This window comes from Homarus americanus, unplaced genomic scaffold, assembly GCF_018991925.1.
Source record: "Homarus americanus isolate GMGI-L3 unplaced genomic scaffold, GMGI_Hamer_2.0 scaffold49720, whole genome shotgun sequence".
Taxonomy (NCBI): Eukaryota; Metazoa; Arthropoda; class Malacostraca; order Decapoda; family Nephropidae; genus Homarus; species Homarus americanus.
In genome coordinates this window covers 63,982-72,939 of record NW_024746478.1, presented here as the reverse complement: position 1 = coordinate 72,939, position 8,958 = coordinate 63,982, and positions in this window count along the sequence as shown.

Below are 8,958 nucleotides of genomic sequence, written 5' to 3'. Positions count from 1 at the left end.
TGTTTTTTGTGTGTATTTTTTTACATAAAGTGAACTAAATAACTACGTAGCTGATTTAATGTGAGGAAATTCCCTCAGCTAAATACAAGGGTGAGTGTGAGAGAGGCAGAGGACGTGAGCCGTTAATCTGAGGGATCACCGGAGTAATAGCTCTCCACTACCGGGTGAGTGTGAGCGGGTTATCCCAACACCATGATGTATAGTAACTTATCTGAGGGGTGCAGTGAAGAGCAGTTAACTCACCAACACCTGTTATCTTATCATAGCTTCTGAGTAAGTCTGGGGAATGCGCTACAAGGAGATAATGTGTGTCTGCCAATTTAAGAGTCGACTTTTTATGCATAAGCCAAGAAATTTATGGTTGCTAATACGCTCGACTTTATGGCTTGTGGTTGGAAGTCATGCTTCATATTTTCTGTGGATTATAACGCTTTTTTTTAGAGAGAGAGAGAGAGAGAGAGAGAGAGAGAGAGAGAGAGAGCCAGCCAGCCAGCCTCTTTTGTGATGGCTGGGTCCGAGTTCAGGACAGATTCTCTTATGTTTTGTTTTGGTTTTGTTCTGTAATTGGTGTTGAGAGAAGTATTTAGGTCAGCTAGAGTCTCATAATACTAATGTCTTATTGAACTAAATATTAGAGTCGGTAAGATGCGTTTATGTATCCCACACACGAGGCAGATTTATCGTAGGAACCATTGAGAACCGACCCCTCCCCCCTCACCCCCAGCAGGCATATAGAAAGTCCAAACCGTAAGAAGCAAGGTGTTCTAAAACGATGATGTAGTCAGGGAAGAGAACGAACCTTGCCTTACTTACTGATTGTTATTAGCGTTAATAATCATCAGAAAAAGCGGTGGTGCTAACGTCGATGCCTGAGGTACTCCACGAATAGACTTGGTTGTGATGATGGAACATTTTAGAGGTAATATCATAACTGGTAAAAACAAACTTGAGAAACAGCAGAGGTCGTAATATAGATCGCTAAGGTACTGTACTACATAACTACTCGGTAAGTCTATAGTAACGTTAACTGACGGGAATGTTATTAAGAGTCGTACTGCTAACGGATTTTAGTGTATTGGTTCACGCTGAAAATAAAGACAGTGTTTATAGTAGTTGTCGCTGGGGGTAGGAGGCGTAAAGTACTGTACCTTATGACAATTATTTTCCTGATGAATATACCCAAAAAAAAAAAAATAAAAATAAATTAAGCCTTTGACACCGGAAATATGTATGATTCATTTGTTAATATTTGTTACACATTATATTTGGAATCATTATAGAGGTGTTGTGTATACCGAGGTGGTCAGTAGCCATGGCACCATTATATAAGTGTCGTGTGTATCAAATACTTTTAAAGATGGGGTTATATGACAAGTATGTATTTTTGTCCACTTAAATCTTTATATAGATGATCAATACTGTGGCGTAATAGAGCCGCTGTAGCTCTTTTCATCCCTAATCCATATTTACATATTTCCTCTCTGTAAACTGGTCAAGATAGAGTGTGTGTGTGTGTGTGTGTGTGTGTGTGTGTGTGAGAGGTGATACCATGTTATTCTCCCAAGTATTGTACTGGGTGTGGGGAGAGACTGACACTGCCCTGTAATTTACCTCGTATAGGAATTTTTTTTTTACTTTTAGAAGTTGGTTGTAATTTAGTTTTTCTTTGTGTTGGCAGAATTGATACAGGTCTGTAATTTGTCGCACACGAGGGACTATTTTCTTTAAATATTATTACTACTTTGAGATTACTGCCTTTGTGGTAACTAGTGTCCGTCTTAGTACTTTTTGGGGATTGTCCTTTAAAAGTTCGTACTATACTTTCACTATGCATTGTGGTGACTAGCCTGTAACTTTTTTTTTGTCAAGGAGAATTTTACATAAATATTTTGTAATACTTTGATTTTCTTCATCTGTTCAGGAAATCTATTTGTCTTACTTATTAAGGTGGTGGTACAAAATCGCATCCTGTCCTAAGGGTCGCTGGTTCGATCCCGGGGCACTCTCAGTTCACCCAGCTGTAAATAGATACCAAAAGCTTAGAATACAGTGCGTTATATAGATAGATACATGAAAGAAAGAAATGAAGAAAGAAAGAAAGAAAGAAGGTTATTTAATCAGTAAATTTGACATACAAGTTTACACTGTATATAAGCAATGCAGGTATACAATGTACTGTACCTAGAGAGTGCAACAACGTCTGCTGTTGCCTTAATTAACAGAGGTAATACAATGCCACATCCTAGAGACGTTTCTCCAAAGGCCGATGACAACAAAGACGGGAGTAAAACAGCTGCTACAACACCATCATCAACAACACCACCAACAACACCACCAACAACAGCAACATCACCATCAACAACAACACCACCACCACCAACAACAACACCATCATCAATAAGGAGAACAATAACAACAGCAACAACAACAACACCATCATCAGTAAGGAGAACAATAACAACAACAACAACAACACCATCATCGGTAAGGAGAACAACAGCAACAACAACAACACCATCATCAACAGACACCATCATGACATAACAACAACAACACCATCATCAATAAGGAGAACAATAACAACAGCAACAACAACAACACCATCATCAGTAAGGAGAACAATAACAACAACAACACCATCATCAACACCAGCAACAACAACAACAACAACGACAATAACAACAAACAGTAAAAGATCAACTGTGGTAAAGAACAAGAGAGAAAACAAGAAAAACATTAATTGGACAACAAAAATAATAGACAACAACAACACTAAAGATAACAACAAAACCACCAATAAAGGAACTAACATTTACAATAACAGAACAACAACGTAGAAAAACAAACAACACAGACAATTACAACAGCAAAACAAAACAAGATAACGAAAACAAACGACCCCTCCTCATCCTCCTCCTCCACTTAGTCTCCTCCCTCTCCCTCCTTCCCCCTCCTCCCTATCCCTCCTTCCTCTGTCATCCCCTCCCCTCTCCCTGTTCTCCTCCTCTTCCTCCGGACCTCCCCCTCTCATGCCTCCTCCCCCCTCCGCCTCCCACCCTGCCATTCTCGTCCACCTGTCCGTGCACCTTCCCCCTCTCCTCCCCCTTTCCCTCCTCCCATCCTCTCCCCCCTCCTTCCTCCCCCACTTTTGTTTTGTATTTCGCATTGTTCCTCTAGAGAGCTGCTGTGATGTATGAGCCATGCGTAAGCTCAACCTCATTATATGGTCACAGTAGATCATCGTCTTCACATGTACACCTGTCTGTACACCTGCAACACTCACTGGTAGTTGTACACATTACACCTACACCTACCATATAGTAGTTGTACACATGACCCTTTTCACCTGCAACACTCTTGCCTAGTAGTAGTACACGTGACACACTACACCTACAACACCTCACTGGTAATTTGTACACACATGATATACTACACCTGCAACACTCATAATGCATGGTAAAACTGTAGCTTTTCTCACCAACCTCCATAGTAGTTGTACACGTGACGCACTTTCACCTGCAACACTCTTCGTGGCTGGTACATTCTGCCACCTACAACACTCACTGGTAGTTATGCATGACACCTATACAACCTCGCTGAAAGTAGTTGTACACGTACACTTTTCACCTGCAACACTCACTGGTAATTTGTACACGTGACGCTACCTGCACAACACTCGCTAATGTTAGTACATGACGCACTACACCTGCAACCTCTTCAATGTGGTACGTGACGCACTACACCTGCAACACTCGCTAGTAGTAGTACACGTGACGCACTACACCTGCAACACTCACTGGTAGTAGTACACGTGACGCACTACACCTGCAACACTCACTAGTAGTAGTACACGTGACGCACTACACCTGCAACACTCACTAGTAGTAGTACACGTGACGCACTACACCTGCAACACTCACTAGTAGTAGTACACGTGACGCACTACACCTGCAACACTAGGAACCGTCGTTGTTTTGGGATTTTATTCTGAAAAAAAAATCTTTCTACTTCCCTCCCTCCCTTTGAATTCAATTAAAAAAATACAAACTTTTCTCCCGTTCCTCCCTCGCTATATTCTCTCTCTCTCTCTCTCTCTCTCTCTCTCTCTCTCTCTCTCTCTCTCTCCCTCTGATAAACATCTCACGCCCCTCCCTTTTTCCTTCCCTCTCTTTCCCCCATCTCTCTCGTCTCTTATTTCAGTCTTTCTCTTCTCATTTTTTCCACCTCTCTCTTTTTCCCTCTGCTTCTCTCTCCTTCCTTCCTTCCCTTTCTCCTTGTTTCTTCCCCTATTTCATCTATCTTCCTCCTTTCTTTATTCCCAACTTCTTTCTCTCTCTCTCTCTCTATTTCCCTTTATATTATTCCTTCCATCACATTTTGTCACTTCAGCGCTCTCCTCCTGTCTGTCATAAGGGGCCGCCGGTTCGATCCCGAGGCCGTCCACCATACCTGCAATTGGGTACCTGACTTTACAATTGGGGAAGTTCAGGCGGTCGAGTGCAGTACCCGGCCTCTTTGTGTGCCGTAGGCTTAGGATAGTGTATAGCTGTATGGTATGTTTATCCACACTGGGGGGGGGGAAGGAGGGGAGGGGGGCGCAGTTTAAGTTTTCATCACATTGTTATTTACCGAGGGAGACAAAGAAGCTGGGAACACACGCTATCCACCCACCCACCTACCCACCTACCTACCCACCCTCACCCCACAGGTTTTATTAAATTTTTTGTATGATAAACGATATTCCTCCCTCTTTTTCTCTTCCTCTCTCTCTTTCATTCTATTTCTCACCTGTTTTTTTTGTATCTTTCTTTCCACCTTCCTTTCTCCTCTCTCCCATATCCTTTCTTCTTTCCTTTCAATCGATCATCATCTCTCTCTCTCTTTCTCTCTCCCTGCCTTTTTTCATCCATTATTTCCTTCTTTCCTTCCATCCATGCATTTCCTTCTCTTTCCCTCCCATCCTTTTTCAGCCATTCTTCTATTCTTCCTTCCCTCTTACCTTCCCTCCATCCAACCATCCATTCCTCCTTACACCCTTTCTGTCTTCATCCATCTAACCATCCCTTCATTTTTCCAGTCTTCTTCTTCCTTCTAATCCATCTATCCATCCATCCATCCATCTGTCTATCCAGTCCAAGCTCTTCATCTATCTCATTTTTCTTCTCTCCTCCTCCTCCTCCTCCTCCTCCTCCTCCTCCTCGTCATTTCTCCTTCCCTTCCTTTCTTCATCCATTCATATTATCCCTTCCTTCTTCTTAGTCTTCTTTCTTCCTCTCCATCCATCCATCCATGTATCCATTCCTCCTCCTTATCCCTCCCTCTTCTCCTTATCCCTTCCTCCTCTCATCCTCTCTATCCCTCCTCCTCCTTTCTATCCTTCCTCCTCCCTTTCCTCCTTCCTCCTCCTCCTCCTCCTCTCTTTGCTCCACTCCTCCTCCCTTTCTCCCTCCTCCTCCTTTCTATCCTTCCTCCTCCTCCTCCTCTCCTCCCCTCTTTATCCTCCTCCTCCTCTCCTCTCTCTCTATCCCTCCTCTCCTCCTTTCCTCACTTCCTCCTCCTCCCTCTCCTCCCTCTTTATCCTCCTCCTCCTCCTCTCTCTCCATTGCTGTTTCAAAGTAGTCTAAAAAACAGCTTGCCTTCTACCCCGTAAGTAGCATTATTTACCTATTTTAACAAACTCCCTTAATCACCTTACCGCCACCCAAATACCTTCCCCCACTTTTTGTACCTACGTTGTGATAACATTTCTCTCTCTCTCTCTCTCTCTCTCTCTCTCTCTCTCTCTCTCTCTCTCTCTCTCTCCTCTCTCTCTCTCTCCTCTCTCTCTCTCTCTCTCCATCCCTCCTCCTTCTCCTACGATAAGCTTCAAAGCTTTTCTCCTTTTCTCTTCTTCATTCTTCCTCGCCCCTCCACTGCATTCTCTCCCTATCCACCCTGCTTGCTCCTCTCCTTGCTTCTCTCTCTCTCTCTCTCTCTCTCTCTCTCTCTTGATAAACAGCTTTTTCTCCTCACCCTCTCTTCCTCATTCTTCCTCCTTCTTGCTCATTCCTCCTACCACTCCCTTTCACCCTGACAAACGACTTTTTCTCCCTCCCCTCTTCCCCCATCACTCCCTCCATTCTCATTCTAAAAAAAAATCGTTCTTCCTCTTCCTCCTCCTCCTCCTCCTCCTCCTCTCCCTCCTCTCCTTCCTCTTTCTGTGATAAACAACTTCCTCCTTCCGTCCATCTCTTACCTCCTCCCCTTCCTGATAAACAACTTTCTTTTTCTCTCCCTTCCTTCCCCCTCCCTACCTTCCTACCTCTGATAAACAAGTTTTTTTTTGTCTTCTCCCTGCCTCCCTCCCTCTCTCCCTCCCCTCCCTTCCTTCCTTCCTTCCTTCCTTCCTTCCTTCCTCTGATAAACAGGATTTTTGTCTTTCCTCTTCTCCTTTCCCCCTATACTTCGTCTTCTCTTTCTCCTTGGTATGCAACTTTCCCTTCCTTCCTTCTTTCCATCTTTGAGTAGCAACTTCTCTCCCATCCCTTTTCCCTCTCCTCTCCTCTTCCCTTTTCATTTGCTCCCCTCGCTTTGTCTCTGCCCCCTCTCTCTATTTCCTATACCTCCTCTCCCCGTCATTATCTTCTCCTTCCTCTTCTCGCCTCCCCTTCGCTCTCTTTGCCTCTTCTCTGTCTTCCTCTTCCTTGTCCCCTCCTATCTCTTCCCTCCTCCTTCTCTTCCCTCTTCCCTCTCCCTTCTCCCTCTTCTCTGTCTTCCTCTTCCTTGTCCCCTCCTATCTCTTCCCTCCTCCTTCTCTTCCCTCTTCCCTCTCCCTTCTCCCTCTCCTCTCTCTTATCTACCTCTTTCCTCCCATCCCATCCTCTCTTCCCCCTCATCTTATCTCCCCCATTGCCCCTTCTCCCATCCTATCTCCCTCTTTCCTCCCACCCTATCTCCCTCTTTCCTCCCTCTCCCTGGGGTGATGGAAACAGACCAGAGATCGTTACCGCCGCTCATCCGTACAACCCTCCTTTGTTGATTTTTGTTGATGTCTTTTGTTGGTTTCTTTGAGCCCGTGGACGAGAGAGAGAGAGAGAGAGAGAGAGAGAGAGAGATAAAGACAGACAAAGGAAGATAAACAGAGAGAAAGAGGTAGATTGATATTTAGACAGGGAGAGAGAAAGTGGAAGATAAAATTATAAAGACTAAGAAAAAAAAACAGAAAGAAGAGAACGAGAGAGAGAGAGAGAAAGAAAGGAAGAAATAAAAGTTAGCTCTCTTTGGCTCTATGTACTTTTGTGTGTTTCTCGGGACAGGTACACAAGGTTTAGGGTTCGTTAGGCGCTTGTTCAACCGTGTACAAATTGATCCTCTCGCTGGTGGCAGGGAGAGGGAGGAAGGAAGGGAGATGGAGGAGGGTGGAAGGGAGATGGAGGAGGGTGGAAGGGGTTGGAAGGAGGGTATTGAAAAGTTGGAGGAGGAGGTAGGGAGACGGAGGAGGTGGAAGGAGTTGGAGGAGGGCGGAGGTTGGAGGAGGTGGAAGGAGGTTGGAGGAGGGTGGAAAAAGAGGTTGGAGGAGGGAGGTAGGGAGTTGGAGGAAGGTGGAAGAATTGGGAGGAAGGAGGTGGAAGAGTTGGAGGAGGGTGGAAGGAGTTGGAGGTAGGGAGTTGGAGGGGGTGGAAGGGAGTTGGAGGAAGGTGGAAGGGGGGGGTTGGAGGAGGTGGAAGGGAGTTGGAGGAGGAGGTAGGGAGTTGGAGGGTGGAAGGGAGTTGGAGGAAGAAGGATGGAGGGGAGGAAGGGAATTGGAGAATGGAAGGAGTTGGAGGAGGGAGGTAGGGTGGAGGAAGATTGGAAGGGGAGTTGGAGGAGGATGGAAGGGTTGGAGGAGGGTGGAAGGGGAGTTGGAGGAGGGAGGAGAGGAGGCTGGAGGAGGAGGAAGACGGAGGAGGAAGGGAGTTGGAGGAGGAGGGAGGAAGGAAGTTGGAGGGGGTGGAAGGGAGATGGAGGAGAGTTGGAAGAGGGATAGAGTAAGGAGGAAAAGAAGTGAGGAAGTTAAGAAGAGAGATGGGAAAGGAGGAAGGAAAGTAGGGGAGGGAAGGAGGTAAATAAGAGAGGAAGGGAAGGAGACACATAGAGAGGGAATAAGAGAAAAAGGGAGAGGTAAGGTAACGGAAGGAAGAGAGAAGGAAAGGACAAAGACTGAGAGGGGAAGGAGGAAAGGGGAGGAAAAGAGAATTGGACCAGTGGAAGTAAGAATGGATGGATGGATGGTCAAGGCTGGACAGAGATGGAAAACAACGAGAAAAATGTAAATGGACAGACAGACAGAGGAGACAGGCAGAGAATAATAATAAGAAAGATTAAGAGACAGACAGACAGAATAATAAAAATAAAGATTAAGAAAACATGGATAAAAAAAACCAGGAGAGAGAGACAGAAGGAGGGGGAGAGGGAGGGATGGTGAGAGATATACTGTATACTCGTATCTCACAATCAAGGTAGAGACAACGAGGGGGCATCTACAGCATAGAGTTGGGGGGTGGGGTGAGACGCAGCACAGTATGGTTGGTTGTGTTCCGCTCCTGCCTTAATGACCCCTGACAGGTGCACTGGGTCTTATGACGTGTGTGTGTGTAGGTGGTTAACATTTTGATATATCTATACCTGTACTTATGTAATTATGATACCTGTATTTTGTATCTATGCCTGTAAGTGTATGTGTTACTTGTATCTGTACTTGCACCCTGTATCTGTAACATGTTCCTGTATGTATTTCTTACCTGTATTTGTATCAGATGGGCACAGGTGTATTTTGATATCGTGTAGTGTTGGATGCTGCTATCATTTTGTAATCTCTATACCTGAACTGGTGTCCGTAATGTTGTTTTTATGTCTGAACTGGTATTGGATGGGGAGAGGGAGAGAAGAGGAGAAGAAAAGGGAAAGAAAAGAGAAGAGATAGGAGGGAATAAATGGGAA